Source organism: Lolium rigidum, chromosome 3 (assembly GCF_022539505.1).
Source record: "Lolium rigidum isolate FL_2022 chromosome 3, APGP_CSIRO_Lrig_0.1, whole genome shotgun sequence".
Lineage (NCBI taxonomy): Eukaryota > Viridiplantae > Streptophyta > Magnoliopsida > Poales > Poaceae > Lolium > Lolium rigidum.
In genome coordinates this window covers 10,350,532-10,374,212 of record NC_061510.1, presented here as the reverse complement: position 1 = coordinate 10,374,212, position 23,681 = coordinate 10,350,532, and the positions used below count along the sequence as shown (strand labels likewise).

The 23,681-nt window shown below is 46.1% G+C and overlaps 1 long non-coding RNA gene across 3 annotated transcripts; it reads left to right on the top strand.

Moving 5' to 3' along the window:
• Nucleotides 1-2,567: 2,567 nt before the first annotated feature.
• On the top strand, nucleotides 2,568-23,358 carry LOC124701173. 3 transcript variants are annotated; one of them, XR_007001926.1, is made up of 8 exons: nucleotides 2,568-2,854; nucleotides 2,953-3,397; nucleotides 3,583-3,628; nucleotides 4,160-4,267; nucleotides 4,429-4,474; nucleotides 4,722-4,823; nucleotides 4,943-5,145; nucleotides 22,815-23,358. It is a non-coding gene; the product is annotated as an uncharacterized LOC124701173 (long non-coding RNA). The 3 variants fall into 3 exon arrangements; XR_007001927.1 differs by having other exon boundaries at nucleotides 2,568-3,397; nucleotides 4,167-4,267; XR_007001925.1 differs by having other exon boundaries at nucleotides 2,568-3,397.
• The last annotated feature ends 323 nt before the right edge of the window (nucleotides 23,359-23,681 follow it).

The window sequence follows — 23,681 nt, the reverse complement described above, 5'->3', positions numbered from 1 at the left end:
TTTAGCGATGGATGTTTTACTGTTTGCGCCGCTACTATTTATGTTGATTAATGCATCTAGTATGTTCGAGTTTCACATGTTACTAGTTGCTATCGTCATGTTTAATATTCAGGAATTAATCATGAAAATTGTGCCTAATTCTTCAACATGATCTGGGCGAAGTAGTCATGTCCGCTTGGGGCCCAATACCTCACTGCCCTAATGCAGTGACAGCAGAGGCTCTAGGAATGTTGTTTTGTTTAAGGGCGACCTTGCCAATCTACGCTGTCCCGCTTCAGATTGAGAGTGATAATGCATTCCTGGTAAATGAGGTGAAGAGTATGGTGTGCAACAAATCCTTAATTGCAGGCTCCATAGGAGACATCAAGCACATCAGTGCTTCGTTCCAGGAGTGTCTCATCTCCAAGATAAATAGGATGGCAAATGGGGTAGCTGATGGTCTAGCTAGAGAAGGGCACAATGTGTTGAGTGAGTGTGTGGTTTTGGGTCGTGTTCCTCCATGTGTGGTGGAAACGCTTAAGCATGATTGTAAGCAAAACTTTATGTCTTAATTAAATATAGTGCCCAAGTTCAAGAAAAAAACCCACTACTTTTTGATGATAGCTATCTCAAACAAACAAAGCCATTACTTTTTGCAGGAAAATTAATCGGACATGGGAGAATATGAACTTATATTAGGATCAATAATTATGTCATGTTTGAACATTATGGTATTGATGCTGATTCCATGCTTCTATATATGTATCCAAGCTTCAGATCATGAAGCACGTTGGGGAGCGGTGTTTTGGCACATGGGAGCATATGCTCCCTTTATTTTGAAATGCATGTTACACATATTTTAAAATTTCAAAAAAGTTGAAACGAAAAATTCGCACATACATCTTCACGTGCTACACGCTCATAAAGTCGTTTCATGAAAAATCGACTTGTTGTGTGGCGTGTGTAAAAAAGACAAAATTCAATGCTTAAAATAAGACTTTTCAGAAGACAAAATTTCCCTTTTTTACATAGACCACAAAAAGTATCGATTCCTCACGAAACTTGGCAAACACACGTATATTATGGAGATGTACATGTAGAATATTTTGTCAAAATTTTTCGACATTTCGAAACATAATTTCTTGATATAGGGAGCATATGCACCCGGGAGCCGAATTGAATTTCTGAAGCACGTTGCACGTACACAGTACACTAACTATACACAGTATAGCTATATACTGTGAATTGAGTTCACTGTATATTATAGTACAAATATCGTAACGGATTTGTTCATTTGCAGATTATGCGACTAGCAGTGACATTCATTCAGCCTCCATTTTTTTCCTATGAACCTCAACCTCAAGCAGGTGCGTTCACCTAAACTACACTGAACATGCATCACCTACATCTCGAGCTGTACGTACGCAGAACATAAAACTGCACCTGCGGCAGTAATAATGGATCTCGATTTATTCTCGAGAAACTTAATCTCGATTTCTCCCGCTGTGTAAGTGTTGGGTTCAAGTGAACCCAACAAAATACATATATCCTTCACTAATCTAATCTTTGTCATTGCTTATTAGTGAATAATTACACTCTAAAATAGAGACTGAACCCAATGGATTTAATCCCTAGCTTCGCCACTGATCATCTTGAACCGTGTTCTATCGTCTCATCCCGAAAGCGAATGTTTTGGGGTGGCTTTGACGCCGTTCAAGAAGAGGCAGCATGGATGATCCCGCCGTACGTGGCCGCCGGTGCCTTCGGGCGGCGCGCCGGGCCGTTGTGGCGCCTTGGTCTTCCCTCCGGCGCCATGCTTCGGAGGTGCCGCCCGCATCAGCTCGCGCGGGAGTGGAGAAACGGCATGGATGATCCCACCCTTGCCGCCGGAGCCTTGGGCCGGGGGACCAGCTGGCGGCCGCGGCTTGCGGGCGGCGAGGGGACGGATCGCACCGCCGGCTCCTTCCGTCTGGAGCGGGAGCGCCCTGGTCGTGGCCCGCATAAACTGGGTCGGGAACGAAGGGGACGGTGACGCCATTGATTTGCCCTGGTGGCGTTTGAGAGAGCTGGAGCTTTCGTTTCGGACGTGCAACGGTGGATGGATGCTTTCTTCTGTCTTCGCCTCTAGCTAGGCGTTGTTTGTCCATGGATGCCGCCGATGAGCTCTATTTATGGGGAGTACGTGGTGGTCGCGCGCGTGGCGAGCAGGCGCCAAAGCCATGGACATGGACGTCGTCCCAAGTTAACCGCTGAACCGGCTGGTCCGACCCAAAGCGAAGTCTGCGCGTCCGCGTGGAATACTCCATCTCCGGTGACTGGCGCTAGTGGCAGGAGCTCCGGTCGACTGAGACTTAGAATGGTTCCAATATACGATTCAACGGCGTGGATGCATGCCCGGATGTGAACGCAGCTCAACTAGCAAATTGAGAACAAGCAAGTGCGTGGTATTAGGGAGCCCTCTGGGGCTATCCACGATACCCACCTGTCGCGCGAGGGCTGGCGATTGAGAGAGCGAAAAAAAAGGCTGGGCGAGCGAGGGAAATAAATGTCAGCTGGATTAGTAAGAAAGGCACGCTTCCTCTCCCCGCACGCAACCTCCCCCATCTCTCACGTCCCAGCGGCGGCGGCTCCCACCTCACGCCCTCATCTTCTTCCTCACCCGATCCGGCTGGTTCATCTAAGGCGTCAACCCGTGGTGGAAGCAGGCGGAAGCACCTCAACCGCGGAGGCTCGACGGCCAGAGCGACGGCGGCCGGCGCGGCCTGGAGGCTTGGGTGTTGTCGCCATGTCGGCCCTCCCAAAGGGCGTGATGCGCCGCCCCTCGTCTCTCACCTCCAGTAGATCAAAGGCCATCACGGCGGCAGTCTGGACTAAGGTACGCGATTCCCATTTTCTTGTTGTATTTTTCTCCCTTTTCTCTATTGTCATCGATTGATGGACCTATCCCCTGCTCCTCCCCTTGCGCCTGAGAAGAAGGAGCGGAGATGCCGTCTGCCGACGCGGCAGCGGAATGAGGAGGTGCAGGAGAGCAGCGAGGAGGAGGAGGGAGGGGCGAAGCAGAGGGAGGAGGATCAGGTCCAGCCGCGCAGAAGAGCACTGCGGGGAAGGTGGGCGATGGGGATCGGAGCTCGCGGTGCGCAGGGGATTTAGGCACGCAAGGCCAAGCAAGGCGGCCAACGAGCAGCATCCCTACAGTGGCGAGATCCGCGAGAGGAGGCCTTCAGCTGCGAGCGACCAGGGGAGATGCCGCCAGTTTACGTCTCGTCGAGGGGCTGGACGCTCGCGGGGGATCACCAGGGGTAGTGCTGGGGCAGACGGAGCGATGCCAGCCTGACCGAGCTAGACGACACGAGGCAACAGCGATGGTGGATCTTCCTGCTGCCCTACATCGTCCCTTCAAATCCCAGACAGTGGTGAGGTACGAGCTGCTCCCATCACCATCTGCTTTTCTTCTATTTTTCTCCGTTGACCCGACGGCTGGGAGTAATGTCCATTCATCTGGTCTGATGTCTTAATTTTCACCCTGCTGAGTTTGATTGCCATGGTTTGCGAGGCTGGATGAAAGACGATGATTCCTGCAGTGACGAATCTCTATTTTTGCAGAAGGATGGTGCCTGCTTGAAGGAAGGAGCCACAGAGATCGGCATGTGTGAGTCGTCTCACAGATCTCGTGTACTACATACTTATACTGCTGGTCACCCAGCAGTGTTTGCGTTGCACCATTGTCTATTGTCCTCATGTATGTACTTTGGCAAATCATGAGCACTTGCATTGGCGTGCTAGCTTATGCAGGGGAGTGATTGCTTGTTGTAGTGAAAATGAATTAGGTTCAAGGTTTCCTGATGTTTACTACATTATATGTGAATGAACTATGTAATACATAATGCATTCTCAGAGAATTTGCTTAAAAATATCTACTCCTGTAGACATAGTTTGCCTTTTATAGTTTTGCACTTCTTTTAAACTATGCAAAAATTGTTTTGTTTCTTCAGTCCTGCACGATAGTCATGCCAATTATTGTAGCATACCATGCCCATCATATTTCTTACGTGGATTTGCTGGATAATTTAAATCAGAAGATCATGTCAAAGCACACATAGTTGTACCTCTGTTAATCCGTTACAAAAGCATATTTTTCAGACAAATTAACAAAAATCGTGTGTTCACTAAATATCTACAGTCTATAGGGCCCAAAGTACCAGGATATTCTAAACATCCGAGTGAGTGATTGGTACTAATCGGCGTGGTCAAGCTCTAGAAGTTGATGCTCAAAAAAGCTATTATGCAGGTACTCAATTTTTTCTGTTATGTGTTGTAACAAAAAAGTCCAGTCTGTACTCGTTCTAAAATGATATATTATTATGTTATTTTTAAGTAATATGGTTAGCTTAGGGGTTCATTTTCATAAATTTGAACTGTATTATTTCATCTGAACTGATGATTATACAGGTCTTTGAAGCACTTTACGAATAGACAACAAAAGTTCACCGGCGAGGTACTTTCCCATTATTCACGAGGTTTTATTTTTTGATAGCATAATCATTCTTGATATTGTTAACTCATGGTTATTTTTCTCTTAAGGCATCACAATTGCAGAGCACTGGAACTAAATAAAGTAGACAAGCCCATTTTAAACTTTCAGAATGAAATTTAAAATAATACCTGCCTTCTCCTTGTGTGTGTATTAGTATGAGAAGTTGCTACCTTATGTTGCTTACTTATGTATGTTGCTTCTCTTACAGATTTTGAAAACTCGTGTCTCGCTTGATATGCTTGGACGCATTTTTTAGTGGTTCTGCAAAACCTATTGATAATTTTGCGTGAGGCATAATTGGACATCTCTGGTAAGTGCTTTCTCCGTTCTGGCACGCTGTTCTGTAAGAACCTCATGACTAATTGTATGTTCCTCATGATAGGACACATGCACTATTATTATAACTATGCATTGTTATGTTTATTTCAGGAAGTTCCAGTAATCCAAGTGAGAGAACCTACCCTTAGGAGATGATGGAAAGAAGAATATCTAATATTGATGTCGTGAACTCCATTGATCGAGGGCAAATGATTCCTTTCTTTTCCTACTGGGCTTCCTGGTAATGAAATTGTTGCTCAGATTTGTTGTCTTCTGGTCTTCCCAAGAATTTGGAGAAAGGCAAGCACAAAGAGGTGATTGTGGGATAACGTTGCATAGAAAACAAAAAATTTCCTACCGCGAACACGCAATCCAAGCCAAGATGCAATCTAGAAGACGGTAGCAACGAGGGGATATCGAGTCTCACCCTTGAAGAGATTCCAAAGCCTACAAGATGAGGCTCTTGTTGCTGCGGTAGACGTTCACTTGCCGCTTGCAAAAGCGCGTAGAAGATCTTGATCACGATCGCTTCCGGCGCCACGAACGGGCAGCACCTCCGTACTCGGTCACACGTTCGGTTGTTGATGAAGACGACGTCCACCTCCCCGTTCCAGCCGGGCAGCGGAAGTAGTAGCTCCTCTTGAATCCGACAGCGACGACGGCGTGGTGTCGGTGGTGGTGGAGAAGTCCGGCGGAGCTTCGCTAAGCGTGCGGGAAGTGGAGGAGCGGGGCGGCTAGGGTTTGGGGAGAGGGGGCGCCGGCCACTATGGGGTGCGGCCACCTTGGTGGTGTTTGAGGTGGCCGGCCCCCTCCCCCTTGGCCCTCATTATATAGTTGGAACCCCAAGAGTTGGTCTCCAAGTCTTCGAATAAGACCCGAACCAAAAACTTTCCATATGGAGGGGAAACCTAGCCAAGCTAGGACTCCCACTAGAGGTGGGAGTTCCACCTCCCATATGGGGGGGTGGCCGGCCCCCTGAGGTGAGTCCACTTGGGACTCCTCCCCCACTAGGGTTGGCCGGCCATGGAGGTGGAGTCCCATGTGGACTCCACCTTCCTTGGTGGTTTCTTCCGGACTTTTCTAGAACCTTCTAGAACCTTCCATAGAACCTTCCGCGACATTTTAATTCACATAAAATGACATCCTATATATGAATCTTATTCTCCGGACCATTCCGGAACTCCTCGTGATGTCCTGGATCTCATCCGGGACTCCGAACAAATATTCGAACTCCATTCCATATTCAAGTACTACCATTTCAACATCCAACTTTAAGTGTGTCACCCTTACGGTTCGTGAACTATGCGGACATGGTTGAGTACTCACTCCGACCAATAACCAATAGCGGGATCCGGAGATCCATAATGGCTCCCACATATTCAACGATGACTTTAGTGATCGAATGAACCATTCACATACGATACCAATTCCCTTTGTCACGCGATATTTTACTTGTCCGAGGTTTGATCTTCGGTATCACTCTATACCTTGTTCAACCTCGTCTCCCGACAAGTACTCTTTACTCGTACTCATGGTATGTGGTCTCTTATGAACTTATTCATATGCTTGCAAGACATTAGACGACATTCCACCGAGAGGGCCCAGAGTATATCTATCCGTCATCGGGATGGACAAATCCCACTCGTTGATCCATATGCCTCAACTCATACTTTCCGGATACTTAATCCCACCTTTATACCACCCATTTACGCGAGTGGCGTTTGATGTAATCAAAGTACCTTTCCAGTATAAGTGATTTACATGATCTCATGGTCATAAGGACTAGGTAACTATGTATCGAAAGCTTATAGCAAATAACTTAATGACGAGATCTTATGCTACGCTTAATTGGGTGTGTCCATTACATCATTCATACAATGATATAACCTTGTTATTAATAACATCCAATGTTCATGATTATGAAACTAATCATCCATTAATCAACAAGCTAGTTAAGAGGTATACTAGGGACTCTTTGTTTGTCTACATATCACACATGTACTAATGTTTCGGTTAATACAATTATAGCATGATATATAAACATTTATCATAAACATAAAGATATAAATAATAACCACTTTATTATTGCCTCTAGGGCATATCTCCTTCAGTCTCCCACTTGCACTAGAGTCAATAATCTAGTTTACATTTGTAAAGATATAACACCTTGGCCTTATGGTGCTTGATCATGTATTGCTCACGGGAGAGGTTTTTAGTCAACGGATCTGACACGCTCAGAAACGTATGTATTTTGTAATTCATTTGTGTCTCAACGCATCACTCATTTCCAAATGAGTCGGCATTAAATATGTTTTGGTCTTTTGGTGGAACATTAATTCCGCAGTCTGAAATATGTCACTAATATTGTCACACACAATATAGCTTCAAAGTTCTGACTCTGTCGGAAATACACCAAGTTCTCAAAGAACCTCTTGATTTAACATCCTTTGTCATTGTCAAAACAATGACATACTCTGCCTTCTTTTGTAGAATCCGTCACAATATTTAGAACTCTTCTAAATCTAGCATAGACAACTTCTAGTTCATTGTGCTACCTTTTAAACAACACTTAATCTAATTTGAGATTGAAATTATATTTTATATGTGACAAAACCAATATCGGTGTAACACTTTACAGCGATTTGTTTGTCATTTCTTCATAAAAAATATATATATATATATCCTTAGTTCTTCTAAAGTACTCAAGGATATTCTTACTGTCGTCCAATGATCATCATATGAATCATTCTGGTATATGCTCATAACACTTTATAGCACATGATATCTGATTGTGTACATATTATTCGTGATCTATAATCACTCATGTGTTTTTACTCATTGAGTGTCAGATACACTCAAGTCTTGTTAAAACTTCACATGACAAGAATATTTTCTTAATATTTCTATATTGAACTATTTTCAATATCCATTCTATGTACTTTGACTTAAACTTATTTTGTGTTTCAATCTATCTTCATAGATCTTGACACTAGATATGTTTCAGTCCATATCCTTTCATTGAAATTAATTTCTCAATGAAACCTTTTTAATCAAGTATATAATTACATCATTTATAACCAACTATATGTCACCTACATAAAGTATTATAAATATGTCTCAGCGCTCCCACTTAATTTCTTGCAAATACAAGCCTCTTCATCGTCTCTTGATGAAATCAAAAACTCTTTGACTATTTCATCTCGGTGAAGATTCCAACTCCGCGATACTCACTTCATCCAATTGAAGTTTGTATACCTATCTAGTATTCTACTGACAGTGCAAAATTCTTGGTTGTATTTTGTATACACCTTTAATACATACTTCTGATAAGTAATGTATTTTGCCATCCTACTAGCATATCTCATAAAAGAAATATGTAGTGATTACTAGAATAATCCACATAGACTATAAGCATTGCTACGGAAGATCTAATCTTATCGTAGTCAACTCTTTGAACTTTGTCGTAAACAATTTTTCGACAAGTCGAGCTTCTTTAAGGATATTTCATCCAAGTCTATAGATCCATTTACTTTCAAAAAGTATTCATCTATTATGGATTTCATGGCGCATGGCCATTTTAACTGAGTCGTGGCCCATCATAACTTCTTTGTTTGTAGTTGGTTTATCATTATTCAAAATCAATCCTTTGTTCACAAATCATTTATTTGATCACAAAGTAAACCATACCTACAAGGTTCAATATGTACTTCGATCTCCATGGCTAAAACACTTTGTAGTCATGGGAGCCATGATCGTCGTGGCCGCTTCCGAAACAAATTCCGATGCTGCGCTACTCTGATCATTATGCTCAGGTTCATAAACCTTATCAAATTATATTGTCCTCCCACTCATTGACAAACACTTTTGTCTTTGTCTCGTGGGAAGAATTCCCAATTAAATCTCTGGGATAACCAACAAAGACATTCATCCGATTTTGGTTGTAAACTCTTAGACGAAAATTTAAAGAAAGACTATTAGGGTTTATACCCATACCATAACTCGTATGGTGTCATTTCAACGGATCATGATGATTCTCTATTCAGTGTAAAAGCGGTAGTCACTAAAGCATAATCCACAAAAATATAATGGCGTCATAATATTTTATCTCATCATTAATCCAACAAGGTTTGGATACATATCTCGGATACTATATCATCATTATGATACTCCAAGAAATGTGAGTTGTAGAACAATTTCATAACTCTCTTAGATGTTCGCTAAAACTCGTAATTCAAATATTTCTACCATGATCCAATCATAGATATTTGACTTTTCTATTACGATGATTTCCACTTCATGCTGAAACTTATTTGAATCCATTCAAATGTTTCAAACTTCTTCCTTATTGAATATATCCACATATTGTTGACGTCAGAAACCCCCTGGCGGGCAGAGACGGGCAACACGGTAGAGCCGGGAACAACTAGGGCTGCGGCTGGCCCCAGTCCCTCAGAGCGACGGCCCGCAAAGCCTCCTGGTCGCACGCACCGATGTTTATCACAAGGGCGTGCCACCTGACCTATACCTGGTCGGGAAGGTGTGGATGATGCCTCGCTTAGTTTCTGCAGGGCACACACATAAACATTAAATACGAGCCTCGATCGGCTCTCGAGTTATCTCGTGAATCGGCTCAAAGAGCCGATCCACCCATGATTCGGACGAGGTGTCCGAATATATGGTGGTCCTGCTTGATCAAGGTAAAGCTAATGAGATCTACGACGATGTAGGGTTTTCACCGTATAATCGGATCGTCCTACTCCAGGTTGGGCCTCGCGGCCACGCACGGTGATCGTAAGCCGATCCTAAACAAGGCCTAAAAACCAGCACGAGGTTGATCCTCGGAACATCCTGCTTAGGGCCAACGAACGACACCCTACGTGCCGCCGGATCCTCCCCCCTTTGTAAGGCCTAACTATTGCAGGATATTAAACTAATCCTTGTAGAACAAGGAGCAATCGTAACGGATCAGATCTACTAAACTATGATCAAGCGGGTGCCGCCCCTACACCTAAGATAGATGTAAGGCGGCTAGACATGCAAGGGTTGCACTACGAAAGCATGTAATATGAAGAACAATGCTAACCCTAACATGTCTAAGATAACTACGTTGCTCGCCATCAAAAAGGCTTCGATACGAGCAACGCATGAACAACGTGGGCAAGCTTGTGCTGCCTAGATCGCAAGATGCGATCTAGGCAGCATGATGCTTACCGGTAGAAACCCTCGAGACGAAGGGGTTGGCGATGCGCCGAGATTTGTTTGTGGTTGAACGTTGGTTGTTGTTTATTCCATAAACCCTAGATACATATTTATAGTCCAGGGGACTTTCTAATGTGGGCGTGCACCAAACCGTGCACGAGTAAGATTCTAACTTCTAAACTAAGATACGATCTAATATGTTACAGATACACGGGCAATTAAGCCCAACTTAGTATAAAAGGCCGATTCACGTATTCCTTCTATATATACATTTCTTCAAGCTCATCTTGATCGTGGCCCACCTCTGACTCGGTCAAATTCTGGTGATAACACATGCCCCCCTGGTTTTGGAAGTGACATTTCCAAAATCATTATGCTCTTCTTTCGTCGGGTCATGTCGTGGCAGAACCATCGCAGTATCCGTCATCATGATGACTTGCCTTCTCAACTTCTCCGTGTGACTTGGCAGTCTTTTCTTTTTCTTTCAAGCACCACTTCCTCGGAAACTGCTGTGGCATTGAATTCCCACTATATCCCCTTTTATTTAACCGTTCCGCACAGTTCAATCCTGCATCTCCTTCGCATTAGCATTCTAAAAGCTGCGCCACCATGTCCTCTTCCTCCTCTGCTTCATCGGCTCTTTCCACCCAGTCCTCTTCGTCTCGCGCGCCGACGCCGGAGCCGAACCCGGCGGAGATCCATGCGGCCAACATCCGCCGCGCCATCGAGGCCGGGGAGGAGTCTAGCCATGACTTCTCCCTCTGGTCGGAGGACGACAAATCCTCGACGTGACGGGAGAGTGACCTCCGCTTCCTCGCCGACGGGGAATCGGAGGAGGAGAGCGATGACGATCGCTTCTCCCGGGACGACTTCACCACCTCCGAGGAGGTGAAGGAGGAGGAAGAGGAGGACGACGACGACGATAGCTTCCCCGACGAACCACCGGCCAAGCGCCATTGCCCCCGGCCGGGGAATCTGAGTGACTTCGACAGGCGACGACGACGACGACGAGGAAGATGAGGACAATGAAGGTCCCGCCGGCGGCCGCCGGAGCAGCCGACGACGAGCCGGCCGGGAGCAGCGCCGACACAGGCGATGACGGCGATGATGAGGGCAGCGACGGCCCGTAGATAGGACATCTAGCATAGGACCAATGAGCGATAGATGGGGCCATGTATCCCCTGGTACTTCCTTTTGAGGGTTATCAGCTCCTTATGTAAGAAATCTATCAATGAAGAACTTTTCCCAATCTGATTTTGCCGATTCCTTTGGCTTATCTTAGCCGATTTCTCCTCACACTGATCTTGCCGATTCGTCCCCTTTGCCAATGCATAACGAGCCGATAGCAACGCATCGGTCCTTCGATATTTACCTTTCCATTCTTCAACTGATGATTCTCTTTCCGGTAGATACTGTGGGATTTCCAAGAGAGCCCTTAAATTCTTCCCACCGGTTTTAGCGATCGCTCATTATTTTGTGAAGAAGGTTGCAACGAAGATCAGCCGATGGTACCCCAATCGGTTCCTCAATAGAGCATCTACCAGGCCTGTTGCCCCCCGAGTCTCAGCCAAGACAAAACAGAGACGAGGATACGCCAATTAGCTGTATGGACCTGGGCTTGATTATGCCTGAGGGAGCCTTTTATGCAGAACCAACCGATTTGAGCATAAATCGGCTTCCCAGGGCAGAGAGCCTTCAAGGGGAGCTGCCCCCCGAGCTTCTTCAGTTCTTTCTGCACCTTGCCGGCTAGATCGGCTCCTTTCCTTTGGTGGACCTCATGCAATCCATCCTTGATCCGATCTGCACGTTCAGGCTGTTCTTGGCATTGTTCTTGAAGAGAGGATCTGAGCCCTTTAAACTACTCCATTGAGGAGTTCCTCCATTAAACATCTCCCTTTGTGCTCCATCGACCCTCTGATCGTAACAGTTACTCCTCTTGAGTCGATGGCCATGCATCGGCTTTTATATCCTTAAGTCGATGTCTGCTGCATCGGCTGTGCTCGAAAATCTTCGAATTTTCAGAATTTTTCCTTCCCCTTTTTTTTTTTTACGGCCGACTAGTGCGTCGGCCCCCATATTCAACACCCATCACCAAAGGATGAGATGCTTCCAGTGCATATCCTCGCGTTCTATCCACCTGGGTGCCCCCCCGAGCCGATTCTGTCAAAAGAATTGATGGTATCGGCTCTGTTGGATAACATGTTGAACCCAGGCAGAATGGTGGGTGAGGATAATTTTGGCCGATTGCTGGAATCGGCCTCCACGTTGCTTGTTCGGTGAAGGTTCTGTAAGTTCCCTTCATAAATTTTTTGGGGCCGATCACAAGGATCAGCCTCGCCATGTTTGCTTCTTGACGTGCTCTTGCTACTCGTTCAAGCCGGTAGACAGAACCAGCCCAATCTCTGACTTTATCATGTTGGTGCGCTTGCTGTCGTCCACCTTGGATATATCGTGTAACCGTGGAGCACTGAGCTTCGTCGGAAGAACGAGCACCATGTTAGTGCCAGCCGATGTTTCATCATCGGCTTTCCTTTGCTTGGGGCGCCACTCCATTTTCCGTGGACGACCCTCTTCATCCAGGGTTCGCTGAACCTTTGCAGCCAGCATCAGGCCTTGCCTTCCTCAATGTATGCAAGTATAACCTCTCGGCTTCTTCCAGTGCCACGCAATCGTTGAACCCTGCGTTTCTGGGAACGGCTGAGTCCATCAGGGCACCACCTTGGCCGGTGGTACCTGTCTTCTTCTTCTCCCTCGTCTTCTGAATCTTTGAGATCCTCCAACCGAGGGGACTCAGCCCGTTTGCTCTGTGGCGGGAGAGGTCCTAAGCGCTCGAACACGGACACATTGGCTGCCTCCTTCTTCTTCCGGTTGCATTCTGGGCAATTGCCAATTGTTGGCAATCGGCTCATTCCTGAATCCCAACGAGTGTACCGAAGAAGGGACAATCCCAGTGCCTGTCCTCGTCGTCTTGCTCCCTTGCCTTTTCCTTGGCACAACGCTCGTGCTCCTCCTCATCGCGATTATGCCGACGATGTCTCTCGGCTTCTCTAGCCGGACGATCTCTTTCATCATCATCGCCGGACCGTCGGCGTTGGTCGTATCGACTCACATACTTGTTGAGGAGGTGATCAGAGAGAGGTCGTTGACATCTTAAGTTCTTCACTTCTCCCTCTGTGACGTAGCGCTTGCCGTCTTGGCGGAGCCGATCGCGTGGAGCGGCTTCCTCTGTTTCTTTGCTATGAGAGCAGCTGCGCTCATCTCCATCCTTGCCAGCGTGGTGTCCAAGATCTACCATGTTGATACTGCACAGGAAACCCAGCTGGCACCCTGCATGGCAAGCATACTCCACCATGTTTACGGCGGGGAAGGGGTGTGTGTCGACCTTCATGGCATATTGGTTGAAAATCAACCGTCCGTTCTCTATCGCCGCTTGGATGTGCTGACGCCACACCCTACAGTCGTTGGTGGCATGGGAGAGCGAGTTATGCCATTTGCAGTATGGCTTTCCATTCAGCTCTTGCGCCGTGGGGAATTTGAGACCTTCGGGTATCTTCAACTGCTTTTCCTTGAGTAGGAGGTCGAAGATTTGCTCGGTCTTGGTCACGTCAAAGTCAAATCCCTCGGGCGGGCTCCGGTGGCTTTACCCATTTGCGGGACACGGGGTTCCTCCCCGAGTCCACTCAGCCATCTGCTACTTCTTGGTCTCCCGCAGAACTTCGTCTTCCTCTCGCATCGACCAGGGCTACCGCACGCTTGAACTTGTCTTGGTACAGGTCCGGGTGGCGCTGTTCATATGCTGAAAGTTTCGAACCATGTGCGCCGGCGAGGGATAATCTGCTTGGGAGGCCATGTCCTTGAGCCGTGTTGCAAGGCCTGCTACCGCCAACTCGACTGCTTCCTTTTCAGTTATACGAACCGAATAGCATCGGTTCCTAAGATTCCCGAAGCGGCTGGATGTATTCTCGTCACGGTTTCTCCGCGCTTCGACGTAGTTGTGCTAGATCGGCAATGCTAGACTCGGAAGCTTCGAATGGTACTGCTCATGGAACTCGCTCTTCTAACCGCTTCCAAGTTTGGATGGAGTTCGGTGGTAGCGATGTGTACCACCCGAAAGCCGATCCTGTGCGGGACTGTGAGACGAACCCCACGCGCAACTCATCTGACGCTGAGATCGTGCCCAGCTGTGCCAAATATCGGCTCACATGCTCGATGGAGCTGGCCCCATCTGATCCACTGAACTTTGTGAAGTCCGGGAGCCGATATTTGGGTGGCAGCGGGATCAGTTCGTAGCTGTTGGGGTACGGCTTGGTGTAGCCGAACGCCTTCCTTTTCGGCATCATGCCGAACCGATCTTTCAGAATTGCACAAATCTGATCCGCTCGTGATGGCTGAAGGTGTCGAACCCTGAAGATTCGCCGGGGTGGCATACTTAACCAGCCATGCTTGCTTTTCCGGTTCTAAGCCAACTGCAGGAGCTGGGCTTTGGAGGTTTGTCGGGGCGGCGTACTTAGCCAGCCACGATTGCTTCTCGAGATCGGCTCCTGACGTTCCTCCTGCCGTTCCAGAGGCCGCTGTTATTGCAGCCTGGTTCGAGAGTGCCCAGGCGTTGCAGTCCGGTACGTATGCGCACGCGTATCCGTGCGGGACCTCCTTGGGTGCCTCAGGTAGGAATTGGTAGTCACTAGGATCACCACCAATCTTGTAGACGACGTATGCCGATGAGTTCGGCAGTTCCGGTGCTGCCCATGCGAACGGCTGGGGCTGGAGCGGCATCTCTCCTTTGAAAGTCCCCAGAGCCGGTCCCGACGGGGAGTACCGGTGACTCATGATTTCCTGGACGACGCGCGAGCGACACGCTCCAAGGTGTTCACCGAGCTCTCGAGTGGCGGTGCGGCGAATGAGCTACCATGTAGTTGATCTCCTCGCCGCAGCGACCGGTGCGTTCTTCCGACGGGGCGGACAAGTCCACTCCATCGAGTGCGCCTTCAGGTGTGAAACCCTTCCACCGACGCCATGGGAGCGGGTTCGGTGGAAGGAGCCGATGAGTTCGGCTTCGAGGGTTGCCTTGATCTCGTCATGCTTCTTCTTGAGCTCATCAGGCAGATCCTCGTACGTGACCGGAGTGTCTTCCGCCATCTCGGACGTAGATGGCGATGTTGCGGATGTCGAAGGCGGTCCCACCGGGCGTGCCGAGAATGTGTTGACGTCGAAACCCCCGGCGGGCGGAGACGGGCAACACGGTAGAGCCGGGAACAACTAGGGCTGCGGCTGGCCCCGGTCCCTCGGAGCGACGGCCCGCAAAGCCTCCTAGTCGCACGCACCGATGTTTATCACAAGGGCGTGCCACCCGACCTATACCTGGTCGGGAAGGTGTGGATGATGCCTCGCTTAGTTTCTGCAGGGGCACACACATAAACATTAAATACGAGCCTCGATCGGCTCTCGGGTTATCCCGTGAATTGGCTCAAAGAGCCGATCCACCCATGATTCGGACGAGGTGTCCGAATATATGGTGGTCCTGCTTGATCAAGGTAAAGCTAATGAGATCTACGACGATGTAGGGTTTTCACCGCATAATCGGATCGTCCTACTCCGGGTTGGGCCTCGCGGCCACGCACGGTGATCGTAAGCCGATCCTAAACAAGGCCTAAAAACCAACACGAGGTTGATCCTCGGAACATCCTGCTTAGGGCCAACGAACGACACCCTACGTGCCGCCGGATCCTCCCCCTTTGTAAGGCCTAACTATTGCAGATATTAAACTAATCCTTGTAGAACAAGGAGCAATCGTAACGGATCAGATCTACTAAACTATGATCAAGCGGGGTGCCGCCCCTACACCTAAGATAGATGTAACACTACTAGGAAAAGGCTTATTGCCGGCGCACCAAAATGGGCTATTGCCGGCGCACCAAGAGCCCGCCGGTGCGAACGCGCCGGTGATAATAGCTTATTGCCGGCGCACCAGTCGGTGCGCCGGCGGTATCTCGCGTTATCCCCGGCGCACCGGTCTAGTTCGCCGGCGGTAAGTTATACAAGAAAACAAAAAAATTCAAATCTAGATCCAGATCTAGATCTAGATCTAGATCTAGCTAGTCAACCGTGGTTGTCGTCTATGCGCCAGTGTATGAGGTGCATGAGGTGCATGAGGTGCATGAGGATGCTGGAAGCTCCCAAGATTGGCGGGCCGGTGTAGGAGGAGGAGGAGTAGGCCGGAGGTGGAGGAGCCCGGAGGAGGTGGAGGAGCCCGGGGGAGGATGCCGGAGGTGGTGGAGGTGGCCGACGGTGATGGGGGAGGCCGGAGATGTTGGAGGAGGCCGGAGGACGTCGAGGAGGCTGGAGGTGGTGGAGGAGGTCGAAGGACGTCGTGGCCGTCGGTGGAGGAGGAGGATGAGTAGGTCGCCGGAGTAGCTCGCCGCCGCAGAAGCTCGGTATAGAGAAGGAGGAGCAGGAGATGGAGGAGGAGGAGGAGGAGGAGGGAGGAGGAAAAGAGAAGGGGAAAGTGAGCACCGCGGGTTGAGTTGTGCCTATATAGCACTCCTTACCGCCGGCGCACCAAGTAGGGTGGTGCGCCGGGGGTATTTTTCTTTTTTTTTCACCCAAATCTTAAACCTCAAAAAAGTCCTGTTTCTGTTTTCCAATTGACGAATCCATTTTTTCTCCAAACGGCCGTAGGCCGTTGAATTCGAATAGGAAATTTCGAGTAGATCGATTTTGATATAAAAAAGTTTTTCATCGGAGGTCGTATGCAACCAGAAATCCCGTTTTACCGAAAGATGATGCCATTTTGCATAATACATCGAAATTCAAAATTTCAAATTTTCCCTAAAACTAGATCACATATTACATGGTCATTTCAAAGGATTTTATTTTTTGAATTTTCTATCATTTTCTATTATTTTTTCGAAAACTGAAAAGGCGATTCCCGGGGGGGGGGGTGGAGAGAAAAATCTAGGCAGCTTACCCCGGCGCACCTCTATGGTGGTGCGGCTGGTGGTAAATTGTCTACCACCGGCGCACCACCATAGAGGTGCGCCGGGGGTAAGGTGCTCAGAATTTTTGGGGCGGCGGATCTCTTCGAATTTTATCCCCGGCGCACTAATTTTTTTTTGCGCCGGCAGTATAGTTCCATCGCCGGCGCGGCGGAAAAGGGGTGCGCCGGCAACACTTTCCACCGGCGCACGTGCATGGTGGTGCGCCGGCACATATTGCCTCCACCTATAGGCGTTTTCCTAGTAGTGTAAGGGCGGCTAGACATGCAAGGGTTGCACTACGAAAGCATGTAATATGAAGAACAATGCTAACCCTAACATGTCTAAGATAACTACGTTGCTCGCCATCAAAAAGGCTTCGATACGAGCAACGCATGAACAACGTGGGCAGGCTTGTGCTGCCTAGATCGCAAGATGCGATCTAGGCAGCATGATGCTTACCGGTAGAAACCCTCGAGACGAAGGGGTTGGCGATGCGCCGAGATTTGTTTGTGGTTGAACGTTGGTTGTTGTTTATTCCATAAACCCTAGATACATATTTATAGTCCAGGGGACTTTCTAATGTGGGCGTGCACCAAACCGTGCACGAGTAAGATTCTAACTTCTAAACTAAGATACGATCTAATATGTTACAGATACACGGGCAATTAAGCCCAACTTAGTATAAAAGGCCGATTCACGTATTCCTTCTATATATACATTTCTTCAAGCTCATCTTGATCGCGGCCCACCTCTGACTCGGTCAAATTCTGGTGATAACACATATATATACTCAATTCATTGTTGAAAGTTTTCATGAAGTAGAAGAATCTCCCGCACACAACTATGCCCAGTGAACCACATACATCATCATGTATTTTTTACACTAAGTTAGTTGCCCGTTCAACTTTTGGCCTATGAACGGTATTTTAATCATTCTCTTTAGAAAAGATTTGCAAGCGTCAAATGATTCAAAAATCAAGTGACTCCAAAAATCCATTTGCATGGAGTTTCTTCATGCGTTCCTTTCCAACATGACCTAAATGGCGGTTCCACAAATAAGTGGAATTCAAATCATTTGCCTTATGGCATTTTAGCGTCGGTGTTATGTATGTGTGTTTCACCATTAAGATTTATAATAACTTATCCATCGTACATGGAGTAATGTCATAATTTAAACAACTCATTGTTTTCATTTGACCAGAGCAAAATAACAATTATTAAGTTATTTATTATAAATTCTAAGGGCTAGATAGAATGCTAACGATGAACATAATAACACTTTATTTTTGTTCCAGGCGTGCATTCCTATCATATTCCTTGTCGATCACTTAGGCCATTGAATTCTTGTATTGCGTTGTTTTTGTATGACACTTCATACCAACCAATATAGTACTAATACCCAAGAATTTCATAGTGTGACCTAACTAGGAATACAATCATAACATGTATATCATTTATATACACCGAGCTAGACTTTCTAGTCTTTTCTTTCTTTTCGCCAAAATATCTTTTGCGGTTTCTCTTTTAGCTTTCCTCATTATTCAGAAAAACACTTCAACATTAATAACTTCTAGGTTTGTTGGTCTGATACCAATAACCTTGAGGTTCTTATTTTGAAGTTGATCATCATATGACAAGTGTTCCGGATTTCACTATTAGTAACCTTGTAATATGATGAACAATTTCACTCATAATTTTATCCATCATATCATGACGACTTTCCGAGACCATGTCTGTACATGCTAGGCTCGTAAAGTTTTAACCTTGGTATTTGCATGTGCAAATCTAGCTTGCACCCGTTGTATGCACACGTAGAATCTATCACACCCGATCATCACGTGATGCTTCGAAACGACGAGTCTTAGCAACGGTGCATATTAAGGATGGTCACTTCATGGATATGCGAATATCGTTAGTGCCCCAATAGTTGGAGGATTGTGACGCCTTGCGTCTTCAACCTTCGTACATTCCCATAAAACTTATGAGTTCATGTAGTCTCACCAAATTATATTCTATCATCTTGCAATAAGGTCTTATATATCACATATATCTAATACCTTGATTATTTCTGAAAACTAAATTTTCAGCTCCTTTCTTTTCAAACAGATTTGAACTTCAAGTTTCACGGAGACAAGATAACTTTAGGTACTAATTGAAACCATAGCTCTTTGAATCAACAATGTGAGGTTTACTAAAAATTTGCAATAGGACTTAATCAATTCTTGATTCTTTAACAATACGGTACCAATCCGTAAAGTTTCTTGTCAGATTTTAACAGTATTTCTATCTCAATTACAAGACTAGCGCATGGTAGAAAACGGATGCCAATACTACAAAATTAATTCAAAATACTACTCAGACTATGTTTATGATAATTAGTTCATGTTTTAATCTAATTACTAATGAACTCCCACTTAATACAACATCCCTCATAGTTGTTAAGTGGTACACGATCCAAATCCACTACACCAAAACCGATCATCACGTGAGATGATGTAGCTTCAATGGTGAACATCAACATGTTGATCATATCATCCATATGACTCGTGTTCAACCTTTCGGTTTCCGTTGTCCCGAGGCCATGTCCGTACATGCTAGGCTCGTCAAGCAAACCCAAGTATTCCGCGTGTGCAACATGGCTTACACCCGTTGTATGTGAACGTTGAATCTATCACATCCGATCATCACGAGATGCTTCGAAACGACGAAGCTGTACAACGGTGCATACGAGGGGAGAACACTTTATTATCTTGATATTAATGTGAGGGATCATCTTATAATGCTACCGTCGCGTTCTAAGCAAAATAAGATGCATAAAGGATTAACATCACATGCAATTCATATGTGATATGATATGGCCCTTTAGTCTTTGCGCCTTCGATCTTCATCTCCAAAGCACGGACATGATCTCCATCATCAACGGGCATGATCTCCATCATCGTCGGCGTAGCGTCAAGGTTCATGGCGCCGTCTTCATGGTTGTTCACCTCATGTAGCAACTATTACAACTACTTTGAAATACTACTCAACATGAAAATTAAAGACAACCATAAGGCTCCCGCCGGTTGCCACAATACAATAATGATCATCTCATACATATTCATCATCACATTATGGCCATATCACATCACCAAACCCCGCAAAAACAAGTTAGACGTCTCTAATTTGGTTTGCATATTTTACGTGGTTTAGGGTTTTCGAGAGAGATCTAATCTACCTACGAACATGAACCACAACGGTGATACTAATGTTGTCAATAGAAGAGTAAATTGAATCTTCACTATAGTAGGACAGACAGACACCCGCAAAGCCTCTTATGCAATACAAGTTGCATGTCGAACGAGGAACAAGTCTCATGAACGCGGTCATGTAAAGTTAGTCCGAGCCGCTTCATCCCACTATGCCACAAAGATGCAAAGTACTCAAACTAAAGATAACAAGAGCATCAACGCCCACAAAACCATTGTGTTCTACTCGTGCAACCATCTATGCATAGACACGGCTCGATACCACCGTAGGATAACGTTGCATAGAAAACAAAAAAATTCCTACCGCGAACACGCAATCCAAGCCAAGATGCAATCTAGAAGACGGTAGCAACGAGGGGATATCGAGTCTCACCCTTGAAGAGATTCCAAAGCCTACAAGATGAGGCTCTTGTTGCTGCGGTAGACGTTCACTTGCCGCTTGCAAAAGCGCGTAGAAGATCTTGATCACGATCGCTTCCGGCGCCACGAACGGGCAGCACCTCCGTACTCGGTCACACGTTCGGTTGTTGATGAAGACGACGTCCACCTCCCCGTTCCAGCGGGCAGCGGAAGTAGTAGCTCCTCTTGAATCCGACAGCACGACGGCGTGGTGTCGGTGGTGGTGGAGAAGTCCGGCGAAGCTTCGCTAAGCGTGCGGGAAGTGGAGGAGCGGGGCGGCTAGGGTTTGGGGAGAGGGGGGCGCCGGCCACTATGGGGTGCAACCACCTTGGTGGTGTTTGAGGTGGCCGGCCCCCTCCCCCTTGGCCCTCATTATATAGGTGGAACCCCAAGAGTTGGTCTCCAAGTCTTCGAATAAGACCCGAACCAAAAACCTTCCATATGGAGGGGAAACCTAGCCAAGCTAGGACTCCCACTAGAGGTGGGAGTTCCACCTCCCATATGGGGGGTGGCCGGCCCCCTAAGGGGGAGTCCACTTGGGACTCCTCCCCCACTAGGGTTGGTCGGCCATGGAGGTGGAGTCCCATGTGGACTCCACCTTCCTTGGTGGTTTCTTCCGGACTTTTCTAGAACCTTCTAGAACCTTCCATAGAACCTTCCGCGACATTTTAATTCACATAAAATGACATCCTATATATGAATCTTATTCTCCGGACCATTCCGGAACTCCTCGTGATGTCCTGGATCTCATCCGGGACTCCGAACAAATATTCGAACTCCATTCCATATTCAAGTACTACCATTTCAACATCCAACTTTAAGTGTGTCACCCTTACGGTTCGTGAACTATGCGGACATGGTTGAGTACTCACTCCGACCAATAACCAATAGCGGGATCTGGAGATCCATAATGGCTCCCACATATTCAACGATGACTTTAGTGATCGAATGAACCATTCACATACGATACCAATTCCCTTTGTCACGCGATATTTTACTTGTCCGAGGTTTGATCTTCGGTATCACTCTATACCTTGTTCAACCTCGTCTCCCGACAAGTACTCTTTACTCGTACCGTGGTATGTGGTCTCTTATGAACTTATTCATATGCTTGCAAGACATTAGACGACATTCCACCGAGAGGGCCCAGAGTATATCTATCCGTCATCGGGATGGACAAATCCCACTCGTTGATCCATATGCCTCAACTCATACTTTCCGGATACTTAATCCCACCTTTATAACCACCCATTTACGCAGATGGCGTTTGATGTAATCAAAGTACCTTTCCGGTATAAGTGATTTACATGATCTCATGGTCATAAGGACTAGGTAACTATGTATCGAAAGCTTATAGCAAATAACTTAATGACGAGATCTTATGCTACGCTTAATTGGGTGTGTCCATTACATCATTCATACAATGATATAACCTTGTTATTAATAACATCCAATGTTCATGATTATGAAACTAATCATCCATTAATCAACAAGCTAGTTAAGAGGTATACTAGGGACTCTTTGTTTCTCTACATATCACACATGTACTAATGTTTCGGTTAATACAATTATAGCATGATATATAAACATTTATCATAAACATAAAGATATAAATAATAACCACTTTATTATTGCCTCTAGGGCATATCTCCTTCAGTGATAACCTGTTTGAATCCAACTCTGTTTTAGGAAACTATATGCTTATGGCTTCATTTATGTGATTTTGTGTTAGGATATATATAGTTGTCGTTTTCTAATTGTTGGTTGCGTTGCTTCTGATGTTCTAAAAGATTACCTATGTACTCTTATCAAATGTGTTATGTATGAACGAGTCAGTTCCAACACTATGTACTCTTATCAGATAGTATATACCCTTAACTGCACTATTACAATTTCAAGGTGCTTTATTGCAAAACTAAGTCAATTAGAAGTACTATAGTAGTGTAGTAGAAGATTGACTTGCCACATTGAACCATCAAAGGTTTTGCGACCTTTACTAATTGGCACGGTGTTGCGGCAGATGGTTGTAGATAGATGGTCTGCATAGATACAAGCATCTGAATCTTATGTTGTCCTGTTCATTCTGCCTTATTTTTATGCGGTACTCTTTATCATTTTTTCCATTTTAATCTTAACAAACCGATCCTTCTTGCTATTTTGCAGCCTCCAAAGCTCACAAAGTTTGAAGAGAGGCGAAGGTGAAGATGCTCACAAGGGGCGCGGGAGCGTGTGGCGAAGACAAACAAAGGGTGCCGATTCATCCCAGTGATGCTGATATCAAACCCATTAGATGCCACCGCACAGACAAAAATGACATGCTGCAAGCGGCACATATAATGTGTTCGCCAATGTTCAAGAAAGCATGTGGAAAGCCAAAAGGTGACACCGACCATTGCAGAGTAGAGCCATGGTTGTTTCTGGTGGTGTATTGTTACACAGCCAGGTCGTGGCTTGACAACATCCACAAACTACACCCATGGGCTCTCATTCTTAATTGTTAGTCCTTATATGTAATAGGAAGTGGCGGTCTGACTCATCTCACTAGAATAGCCATTTACTTCAAAATTGCAAATCAATCTTTACACTGCAATTTTAGGTGGTGCAACTTTGAAGTTCAAATTTTGAGGTCAGGCATGTTCTCTATCAAATTTGACATGCACCTGCTGGTTGTGTTTTGTGGAACTGAAATATAAAATTGGATTTTCAACCTTGGCTGAATATTTAACCACTGCCATTAAATTCTATTTCTCTTGTTTAGTGTAATGTATACCTGCCGTTGTGTTGAATTTGGGGCGCACAGGACCGGTGAGGAGGCGCCCCAACCACTAGTACTAGTCAATGGCGACTAGGTGAAGCAGCCCATAGCGAAACACACCGATTTTACCGGTAGCTACCGGTGTCACATCTATCGTCTAGTCCCTGCTTTGAGATTGGTGAGCTTTGAACATTTATCTAATATAGAAATAATAATTAAAACACGAGTGAAACTTTTATGAAACGAAAGTGATACATGAAAATATTGTGAAATAT